The following is an 11,967-nucleotide window of genomic DNA, read 5'->3' on the forward strand; positions in this document are numbered from 1 at the left end:
CTATTTGGATCAACCATATCAGATTGAACCTTATGTGAAGCCAGCAAACTATTTGCTGATTTCAATTCAAAATCGACAAAAAAAGTTAGGGATCCCTGTTTGTAACGAAAGAGAGGCAACCCTTGACAATGAGGGCTTTCGAGCCCTCTCTCTCTCTATCTCCCTCCCTCTTTTCCTCTCTCTCCATCTCCCTCTCCCTCTCCCTCTCCCTCTTCAGCTCTCTCTATCTCTGTATGCTGTTTGTTCGTAATGTAGAATTGCTATCCCCCATTGTCTTCTCATTCAATAAAAAAAAATATTTCTTTTAATTTGCAAAGTTGAAAGATGTGGAAACGAATTAGATACTAAGCTCCTGGAATTAAAAATGATAGCAGTCACCCAACACCTGACTTCAATCAGCTTGGACATAGACCAACTACAACTTGGAGTCAGAAGATCCATGTGGAAATAAATATTGGCCCAACTGGGTTTGTATTGGACAGCAAGACATCTCTACATGTTTTGCAAGTGAACTTTGGGAACCTGAAAATGTTAGCTTATAATATAAGGTCCAAATCATCTTATTCCTAACTATTATATATTACGGTGAGTTTATGTAGCAAGTAAAAAGGGACATGCTTTAAAATATGTCATTGCTGAGTCATTGGAGTGTAAAATTTTATTTAAAATGTGGGCTACCATTGATTGTGTGTTTTATACTATTTGCGAAAAACGGGTTGAAAGTGATTCAGATAGATTGACTGGTAAAACTCAAATAAAGTTGTGATCCATAAAGTTTCTTTTTTCGGTCTATATACATATGAAAATGTGGTATGGATGTGTAGGGCCTGGTTCTTGATTATTTGAGTATCTTAATGGGAGGGATCAATAACTGTGTTATTTATTTTGGCCCGGTTTCCTCTCCCATCCAAAACCCTACTCTGACTCAATATTATATATATGAGTTAGGGTGTTATATGCCCCATTGTATGGCAACATAAACTAAGGAGATAGAGAGGAAGAGCCAGCCCTAGAGTTTCTCCTATACGTGAGGACTGCTCTCGAAGAAAAACTGTATCGGAATAGCTGGACTTAACGGTATGTGATTAAACTTATTTTTTTATATATTTGAATTAAATGCTATAGTGTTTTAATTCCTTGTATAGTGATCCAAAAATTCTGAGAAAGGTTAATACTAGGATTAAAACCCTAAAAAAATTGTAATTAACAAAGGGGTATTTTGTTCTTGTAAATTGATCTACTAAGACTGAATTCGAGTTGCAATAACTTGAGAGGTTTTGTTCTTCTGGTCAATATGAGTTCATAGGATCAAGAATCATCGAAATTTTGATTTGTACAATAAGAGTTATTGCATTTTGAAATTTCTGGATTTTACAAACCTCTAAATCAATCACCAAACTGATTGTTGCAGAAATTATAAAACAACCACAGATCTAAGTTTATGCAAAAGTTTAAACACTAATAGATTTGAGATTTGCACCATCGATCTTAACCCAAACAATCCCAATACTGTAGAAAGTTTAGAACACCCTAGATTTAAACAATATATGTTGCAGAAATTTTAAAACTTCTCAGACCTAAGATATAGGTTATAGAAATTTCAAACACCTCCAGATCTAAGAGATATATATGTGAAAAAACCAAATACCCACAGATCTATAATATAGGTATTGCATAAATTTTAAATCAGCCATAGATCTACAATATTCTCCACAAATCAACATCCCAAACATCCAAAATCAGATCTAGAAATTTTCTGTAGCTTGAGAAAGTTACCTTCTGAGAGATTTTTTGCTTCACTCTCTCTGTCTTACGTATTGGTATGGTTCTTATAATTTTTAAAAAGGCTTTATATATTGTTTCAATTATTATGTATATTCGAGTTTCTGAATTGGCGTGGATGGCACCACCAAAGTGGTTCATTCATTCTAATTTTTGGAACTCTTTCAATAAGGATTCTAGGAAGCTCCTTTAATTTTATAGCATGCCATTACCTACCCAAAGGAGGTTAATTGTGTGTGTTAATTTTAATGGTGGTGTAAGTTATCAGTAGGGAAGTTTATTGACTCTAAAGAAATCTATCTACCTAAAGGTGATAGTTTTTTCTAAGGAGTCATTCTTACTAATTGACTTGTTAGAGGTATTAAGATGTGCCCTATATATTCAGCCCAAAGGTGTTTATATTGTTACATTTCAAGCCTCTGAGAATATTACTAAAGTTTATTTTTTAGCATGTTCTTAGAATTATTATTAATGCTCAAACATAGCTAATTAAATTCTATGTTGAATTTTATTTTTATTTCAGCTACTAGCAGTATTGCTATGAATAATCAGATTTGCTCTATTGAAACTTTGACTGGGAATAATTTCAAAAGATGGAAGAGAGGTTGAGTTGGCCCTGGGTTTGGCTAACTTAGATATTGCTCTATATGAGGATGAGCCCCCAAAGCCTACCGAGAATAGTACTATTGAGCAAAAGACTATTATCAAAGATGGGCAAAGGCTAATAGACTGAGTATAATGATTATGAAGAAGTCTATATGAGAGAGTTTTCAGGGTGCTATGCCAAATGAGACCAATACTAAATCATGCCTTGATGCTATAGGACAGAAATACCTAGAGTCTGAAAAGGCCAAAACTGGTGAGCTTATGTTGACTTTGTCCACAATGAAATATGATGGAGTGAGTAGTGTTAGAGCCTACATCATAAAAATGCAAAAGATAACTAATAAGTTGTCTAACCTCAAGGTACCCATTGCTGAAACCTTCCTTGTTCAGCAAGCCCTTAACTCTCTTTCTTTACATTTTGATGACCAGAAAACCACTTATAATGCCCAAAAAAAGACTTGAAGTGTGAACGAACTTATTGCTATTTGTGTCCAAGAAGAAGAAAGGCATAAGAAAGAAAGAGAGGAGAGTGTGAATATGGTGCATCAGCCATGTTTTTCTAAGGGTCCAGGCAATAAAGGAAACTCACATCGACAAAAGAACAAATTTTACCAACCTCAAAACAATCAAGTGAAACACAATCAGTCTAACAATTTGAATGCCCCTAAGCCTGCCATTAAGAAACACTCAAGCTGCTGGTTTTGCAACATGAGTGGTCACAAGAAAGTGAATTGTTATAAATACAAGGCATGGTTAGAAAGGAAGAATAAAAAAAGGAGGTAATTCACTTGCCTTTGTTTGTTTTGAATCCTCTTTAATAGATGTGCCACCAAATTCTTGGTGGCTTGTTAGTGGAACATGTATTCATGTTTCCAATTCTTTGCAGGGGTTCATAAACAAATGCAGGCCAAGTAAAGGGGAAGATAGCATCTATGTAGGAAATGGTGTCAAGGTCTGTTGTATTTGTTGGAATAGTTAAGTTATTTTTTAAGTCTGGCTCTTGTCTCATTTTAGAAAACATTATTTTTGTACCGTCCATGAGCCGAAATTTGGTGTCTGTGTCAAGACTTGATGGGTCAAGATAATGTTTTAGTTTTGATAATGAAAATTTTGAATTGTTCTAAAATTCTATTTTCATTGCTAATGGTTTTCTATGTGATGGCTTGTATAAATTAAATCTGACCTCAAAATAATTTTCCATGAATATTGAAAGAAGTGGCACCAAAAGAGCATTGATAAAGAAGAAATCTTCTATGTTATAGCATAGAAGACTAGCACATATTTTTAAAGAACGAATTGAAAGATTGATTAAAAATAAAATTCTCCCTAACATTAATTTTAATGACTATGAAACATGTGTGGATTGCATAAAAGAAAAAAATGACCAAAACAAAGAAACATGGAGCCACTCGTAGTAAAGATCTCTTGGAAATTAAACACACCGACATTTGTGGACCCTTACCTCCTGCCTTGTGTGGAAGAAAATATTTTGTCACATTTATAGATGATCGTTCACATTATAGTTTTGTTTATTTAATTCATAACAAGTCGGAAGCCCTTGAGAAATTCAAATATATAAGACCAATGTTGAAAAACAAACCGGCAAGGTGATTAAAAATGTTAGGTCTAACCGTGGAGGTGAATATTATGGTAAACATGGTAATGTTGGTCAACATATGGGACCTTTTGCTGAATTTTTCCAAAGTTGTGACATTAATGTACAATACACAATGCCTGGGACCCCTAAGCAAAATGTTGTGGCTGAGCGTCGTAATTGTACACTTAAGAAAATGGTTAAATGCATGTTAAGTGAGTCCAAATTACCTAAGTCTCTTTGGGGTGAAGCTCTTTTGATTGCAATGTATGTCCTAAACAGAATACCCAGCAAATCTATTCCCAAAACACCTTTTGAGTTGTGGATGGGTAGAAGGCCTAGTTTGAACCATTTTCGGGTTTGGGGTTGTCCGGCTGAAGTAAAAATTTATAACCCAGTCGAAACCAAATTAGGGCCAAGAACCACTTGTTATTTTGTAGGCTATCCAGAAGGCTCAAAGGGCTATAGGTTTTACTGTCCTGGTCATGGCACAAGGATTGTAGAGGCAAATAATGCAAGGTTTTTGGAGCATGATGCTGGTGATTGTGTGTGCACTACAAGACAGCATGATGCTTCAAAAGGTGACTTTACTATTGTATCTCTGCCTGTTGGATTAGATAGGTTCGTTTCTCAACCTATTGAAAGGGTGGAATTATGTATAGAACAAGAATAAGGAACGCCAAATCAACCTTTCCCTACACCTCAACCAGTTGAACCTACTCAACCTGTTCAACCTCCTAGACGCTCACAAAGAGAAAGAAGGCCAGCAATTTCTAATGATTATGTTATCTTTTTGGGAGAACAAGAGCATGGTGTTGATGAAGTGATTGATACAGTCACATATAGTCAAGCCATTACAAGTTCACAATCTGATAAGCGGATGGATGCAATGAGGGAGGAGATGCAATCTATGACTCGAAATGGAGTATGGGAGCTTGTTGAGCTTCTAGAAGGTTTTAAACCTGAAACATTTTCTTCTATTTCTACAAAAGATTCTTTCAGGATTATCATGGCTTTGACAACACATTTTCATTTAGAGCTCCATCAAATGGATGTTAAGACAGTCTTTTTAAATGGAGATCTTTATGAGGAAGTTTATATAGTGCAACCTGAAGGCTTTGAAGAATCAGGGAGAGAGAATTTGGTTTGTAAGTTGAAAAGGTCTATTTATGGTCTGAAATAAGCCTCTAGACAATGGTATCTAAAGTTTTATCAGGTTGTGTTATCTCTTCGTTTTATTGAGAATACAGTTGTTTTTTGCATATATCTCAAGATCAGTGGTAGCAAGTTTATTTTCTTGGTTCTGTATGTTGATGATATTTTACTTGCTAGTAATGACTTGGGATTATTGCATGATGTCAAAAAGGTGCTATATGAGAATTTTGATATGAAAGATCTTGGAGAAGTAGCATATATGCTTGGTATTAAGATACACAGAGATAGATCCAAGCAATTTTTAGGTTTGTCTCAAAAGGCCTACATTGATGTGTTCTTAGTAGATTCAATATGAAAAACTGCAAGCCTGGTCTTGTTTCTGTTTGTAAAGGGGACAAGTTAAATAAAAGCCAATGTCCGAAGAATGATGTTGAAAAGGAATCTATGAAAAATGTGCCATATTCTAGTGCTATAGGTAGCTTGATATATGCTAGGGTGTGCACTAGACCAGACATCGTCTATACAACTAATCTGTTGGGTAGATATTCTTCCAATCCCGATCATGATCATTGGGCAGGAGCTAAAAAGATGTTGAGACACTTGAAGAAAACTAAGAGATATATGCTTGTTTATGAAAAAGTTGACAACCTTGAAGTCGGTGGTTATGCAAATGCAGATTTTGCTGGTTACTCAGATGATACGAAGTCTACTACAGGATATATTTTCATGCTTGTTGGAGGAGCTATATCTTGAAAGAGTTTCAAACAATTTCTTGTTGCGTCTTTCACCATGCAAGCAGAAGTAATTGCATGCTTTGAAGTGAGGGCTCATGCCATATGGTTAAAAAACTTTATCTTAGGGCTTAGGGTTGTTGATTCCATCTCAAGACCTATAACCATTTATTGTGATAACATGGCTGCAATATTCTTTACAAAAAATACTAAGAACTCTGGTGGTGCTAAATACATAATCTCCAGTATTTTAAAATTAGAAAATGGGTTGATAACGGTGACATTTACTATGAGCATATTGCTATAGAAGATATGGTTGCTGATCCATTAACCAAGGAGCTTAGACCTATTAATTTTATTAAACATGTTGAGCACATGAGCTTGCTGATGTCATTTGATGTGCTTGGTTAGTGGGAGTCTTACATATATATATTCTTAAGACCATATTGTTATTTGCTATATTTGAAATATTGAAGTTTGAAGTGATTGCTCTTTAAATACTTGTTATTTACAGTTATATATGTGTGCACACTTGGCATTGCTCGATATAAAATATATCTTTGATTTAAAGCATTGATGGATTAGTTTTTTTAAGAAAATCTTGAGATGTAGGGTTTCACACTTCGGTTTAGAGTATAAAGGCTTCTATTTAGAAACATAAAGGATACATAAAGTCTAATGCTTCGATTTAGAGACATGTTGTCTTCTTTAGGAAGACCAAAAGTGGATTGGATGTGGAATTGGCATATTATATAGTTGTGGATCACTTGTGCACAAATGCCACACTACACCTTACCACATTCAGGGATCCATGTCGATGAAGTATTGATATTTGTAATTATGGAAGGTCTTGTGTTGATGAATAACACAATTACCGCCATAATTCTATATTGATATTTTTATTGGATCGGGTCTTGTATTGAGATGTTCTCTTCTGAATCATATTTATGTGGCCACAAAGTTGTTCAACCCTTGAGTCATTTTCCTAAAATAAGTATAACACTTTTTTTTTAAAAAAAAGATCAACAATCAATGTTGCCCAAGTGAGAGAATGTAAAATTTTATTTAAAATGTGGGCTGATTGTGTGTTTTATACTATTTGTGAAAAACGGATTGAAAGTGATTTAGATAAATTGACGGGTAAAGCCCAAATAAAGTTGTGATCCATAAAGTTTTGGGCTGTGGTCCATCTCAGTGTTTTTCTAGTATATATACATATAGGAATGTGGTATGGAGGTGTAGGGCCTAGTTCTTGGTTATTTGGGTACCTTAATGGGAGGGCCCAATAACTATTTTATTTATTTTGGCTCGGTCCCCTCTCCCATCCAAAATCCTACTCTGACTCAATATTATATATATGAGTTAGAGGGTTGTCTGCCCCATTGTATGGCAATATAAACTAAGGAGAGAGAGAGAGAAAGAGCCGGCCCTAGAGTTTCTCCTATACGTAAGGACTGTTCTTGAAAAAAAACTGTATCGGAATGGCCGGACTAAATGGTATGTGATTAACCTTTTTTTTATATATATTTGAATTAAATTCTCTCGTGTTTTAATTCCTAGTATCATGATCCAGAAATTCGGACATGGAGATCTTACACAGGCGAGGTGTACCACAATGAAGTTTGACAAAAGGATCATCATTCAAGTTTGCCCACGAGCAATCCACTGTAGCCCGTTTCTCATTGATTAAAAGATGATCTTCCCTTGATATACATTGTGAGCCAACAAGAGTGCCAAAACAATGCAAAACAAATAAGATTTTCAGGACTTTGACTATGTACATTCCAAAACACAGCTAGCAGGTTTGTACAATGATTATATTGGATCTATCAAAGATTTTACACAACATAAGAAAGAATGAGCCTGGCGAGCCCCATTCCAAATTAAACCAGTTTCAGATAAACCAAAATATAATATGATACATCCACAGTTTGCACTATAATTTTACACATGCAACTTTGTAAAGTCATGTAGCACACTAGGCAAGGTTCGCCATCTCGATACCCAACCTCATACCGGTACTACACTAGCACAGTGTCGGTATGGTACGATATGAATTTTTTTTGACATACCGATTGTTGGTACACCATCCATACTAGATACCGGTACGATATGGTACATTCCGTACTATCCGGTTCGGGTCGGTACGGCATACCTTGATACTGAATGAGTAAAGTTTTTGCTTAAGAATTTTCTAAGTACTTGAGGACAATGCCACATTGCTAGTCACCTGCAACTCTTGTGAAGGATTGCACCTTTTGATTTAGATGGCAGTGCTCATGTGAGATTAATGTGTCCAAAAAAAAAAGAAGGATTGCACCTTTGTCATTAACAATAAATGGCAATACATCAAAAGGGCACTAATGCAGCAGCATGTTATATAATGTAGAAACCATATCTATTTATCCTACTTATTTGGAAGTTAGACTTCTCAGTCATTCTCTAGTATGTCTACTTTCCTTCTGTGACATCTGTAACTATGAAGAGTGAAAAGCTTCTTAGCACCTGCAACTATCAGCAAATAAGTGAAAATATTCAATATATATATATATATATATATATAAAATTAGATTTATAAGATCCTACAGATAATCTGCTTTGCTCAGAAAAGAAAAGAAATAAAGAAACAACAAATTCCCTTCTTAAAAAAAAAATAATAAAGTACCTCATGAAAAGGTATGGCTGCTGTATTCAGCACTTCTTGAGAAGAATATGCTTCGAACTTAACAAAAAATGCGCACGACCAGATACTTCACTTCAAAGAGCCAAATCTTCAAAGCTTGCGGCCAGTGCATCTTTTCATATCACATTGCCCAGAATCCTGAAATAGTGGAAGAGTCAACAAAGAATATACCCACATCGCAAGCTGAATTCTAGGAGCCTGAGATTCTTCTGAAACAGAGAAGCCCACATACCTTGTTAAGCTGACTAGCTTAAAGACAAAAGGTCTTGTCAAACAAGAAAACAAGTTATTTGTTTATAGAACATTTCCAACTCAGGCAATCAAGCATACTCTAACCTCTATTTTACACAAATGGGACGTTTAATCAAAATTTATAGCTCCAACAATTTGGCAAATTGAGATATATTCACTACTGTCTCACATTTCAGGATCCATAACTTCTACTAGTATGCACAAACATTAATTTATATACATAAATAATGCAAGACTTGCCACAAGCTACATTCTTATAACCAGGAATAGCCAAGACATATCCCATCCATCGTTTAAGCTCATGAATCTTTCTTAACCAATCAAACTTCTGGTAACTAAACCTTGGTTCAAAGCAAGGTCATGTCCTATCCTTTAGAGTAACTTCTCTTTATACCTTCATATATCAGCTCCTGTCTGTTCTTCCTTTGAAGGATCATAATGTTCATGCTACATGAGCCTTCTCAAGCTTTCCTCATGCATGACCACCAACTTAATCAATTCTCCTTCACTGCAAATATCAAGGTTTAACCTGTATACTCACATAGAACCCTCATTAAAATTCTCATAAATTACACTCATTCTGCGTGTTTTTATTTACCTAGAGATATACATGTACATGCTTGATTTCGATGAATTTGGTCTATGGCTATACCGAACAGCTTCTCATGCTATAGACTTAAGCTCATGGTTTTGCTTTGTACTCTAATATGCTTATGTTACCATTGCTATATCCTTGCCTTACCAAAATGCGACTTCCTTCATCTATTTAAGGTCTTATTTGTAGGTCATATTCCACATTTTAGTCCTATCAAAGTAACAGATTCAGTGAGCCTTAATATCCATATTCACGAACTCTACTGTTTCTCTGATTTCTGTTTCACAACCCTTTTGAAGTAAAATCAGCCCCCTCAAAACATTACATTTTCCAAACTTCAAAGCATATACATGAACCACCTTGATTGGTTCTCCATTATATGTAATCCCCCTTTAACATGCTTATTTCTAACAATGCAATATATATTCAAGTTCAACGGATCTAAATCGGCACAAAGTGTGATAAACTTGACTTTCTGAGCATGCCCTTTTATTTTTGTCCTAAGCCAAACGCAGGCACTTTTTATTTTGCATAACCATGAAAAGAGCAAAAGTGCAGAACTTATTGCCATCCAAGATCATTGTTGATGTTACAGAGATGCATTGTTCATAAAATATGTCAAAGAAAAAAAAACCCTCCACTTCAGCCACCAGCTACAATTATCAGAAAGATACTAATTCATCTCCACCTTTCATATAACAGTACTGAGTCACATTATTACATGAAGAAATTTGTCTTGAGCTGAATCCATGTAAAGCTAGTTAAATTAAGAACTTTCTTAGGGTGAATCTCTAACCAGAGATATAAATGTTTCCAAAGTTTATGTAAGAGGTATCTTTTTGCATTTTCAGAATATTGAACACACAGAGCAAGTAAGTGTAACACAACTATTTACGACCTAGATATGTAGACAAATGAAATTATTATACAAAACTGCACACAAAAATCTCCACTTTAAGATCCAGAAAACCTAAAAAATATTCAGACCTATCAACTAAGAGACTGAAATCTCATGAAGGCCAGTAGCAACCATGGAATCTAAAGTCTAAACTCCGAAGAACCACAGAGTTGCTGCCTTGACTCTGATATCCCTTCTCTTCTCTTCTTTCTGAACATCAATCAACCTCCACTATGCCATAGATTCATAAGCAAGAAGGAATCTCGTCTCTAGCCCAACATGTTAACTGCACAGTGAGCTTATATAAACAGAACAGTATATACATGCACTATTATCATTTAGAATTAAGATGATTATTATTTAATATTAAGACTTCATGAAGACTGTACATGAAACATAATTCATAGCAGTCTGATAATTCCATGTAGCAGAAACCAGTAAAACCTAAACCCAGAAACATAAAAATTTAGTACCATGTCGATCCAACAAAAAGCTCGCACCTTTCTTATTCATCGAACTCAAATATTTTCTTAATTTGAAAGAACCTCCAAAACATCCAACAAACCTACTTGAACTGCGCCATCTCAATATTGCAAATGCAATTAAAGTTACATCAAAGAGGTAGATAGGTGCATAGATTGGATGAGTCATGATGTGAGGGAGAGAGTGCCGTCGATTCATAGAGGCATATGGCGGCAGGATTGTCAGATTCTTGAGCTTGGCTCGTGAAATACAAAGAAAGTTTGGATTTGTTAGCTTCTAATTCCGGTGATATTTTCGTTTTTCTCAATTCAATGATAAAATTCGGATCAAATTCATGTTATTGGGCTCCATTGGCACCCTCACAGCATGTGGTATAATTATTTCAGTCTTACTTTTCCATTATTTGTCATCAATCACCAACAAGTATTCAGCTGTATGGGTGCAAAATGTTGGGAACATTAGCTAATTTATGCTAAGCTTGCATCTTAGTTGAATAAAGTCATGGCTCGGACGCACGGGCGAGCAAACGCAAGGCGCGGACTCGGGGAAAATGCTGAGGGCACCCTCGTAACTGAGCTGGGCAAAACTGGCATTTCCCATCACTCCGTGTTAATTAGATGGGCTCTAAGGGGAATCTTCTCGTTCGCACGTGGCAAATGCCTTGTTAATTAATCATGCCACATGATTGGGCATTTGTCTTATCCCAATAGAAGCAGAGATGATACCATCTGTCCCAATTTTGCTCCACGTGATCCACGGTTTGTTCCAATTTTAGGAAAGCAATGAGGATGAAACATCTTCTGCATCGTGAAGTAGGCGCCCGTGGCCTAATGGATAAGGCGTCTGACTTCTAATCAGACGATTGTGGGTTCGAGTCCCACCGGGCGTGCGTTTTTTTATAAAATATTTATTGCTCTCATGATATTTTAAAATGATATTTTTAATTATTTGTTTTTTTTTCCCAATAATATAAGCCGTGCTTGTTTTTTATGCGTGCTTTTTTTAAAAAAAAATTTATTGCTGTCATGATATTTTTAAGATTATATTTTTAATTATTTGTTTTCTAAAATAATATAAGCAATGCATGTTTTTTATGGAAGTAACTACGTATTATTTGTTTATGCACTTTTTTTTTGAGCTATTTTGTTGAGGTTAAATCATTTTTAGTTATACTCCTTCCTCTCTCTC

General features: G+C 35.3%; 1 long non-coding RNA gene and 1 other non-coding gene across 2 annotated transcripts; both read left to right on the forward strand.

Moving 5' to 3' along the window:
* The first annotated feature begins 393 nt into the window (after positions 1-393).
* On the forward strand, positions 394-7,644 carry LOC148703459 (uncharacterized). The gene is made up of 2 exons (XR_015987101.1): positions 394-1,077; positions 7,442-7,644. It is a non-coding gene; the product is annotated as an uncharacterized LOC148703459 (long non-coding RNA).
* Positions 7,645-11,595: 3,951 nt separating this feature from the next.
* Positions 11,596-11,668, forward strand: TRNAR-UCU (transfer RNA arginine (anticodon UCU)). The gene has a single exon. It is a non-coding gene; the product is annotated as a tRNA-Arg (tRNA).
* Positions 11,669-11,967: the final 299 nt, after the last annotated feature.

This window comes from Phoenix dactylifera, chromosome 5 (assembly GCF_051530095.1).
Source record: "Phoenix dactylifera cultivar Ajwa chromosome 5, Ajwa_hap1_PhDact_Kaust_v1.1, whole genome shotgun sequence".
NCBI classification, from domain to species: Eukaryota; Viridiplantae; Streptophyta; class Magnoliopsida; order Arecales; family Arecaceae; genus Phoenix; species Phoenix dactylifera.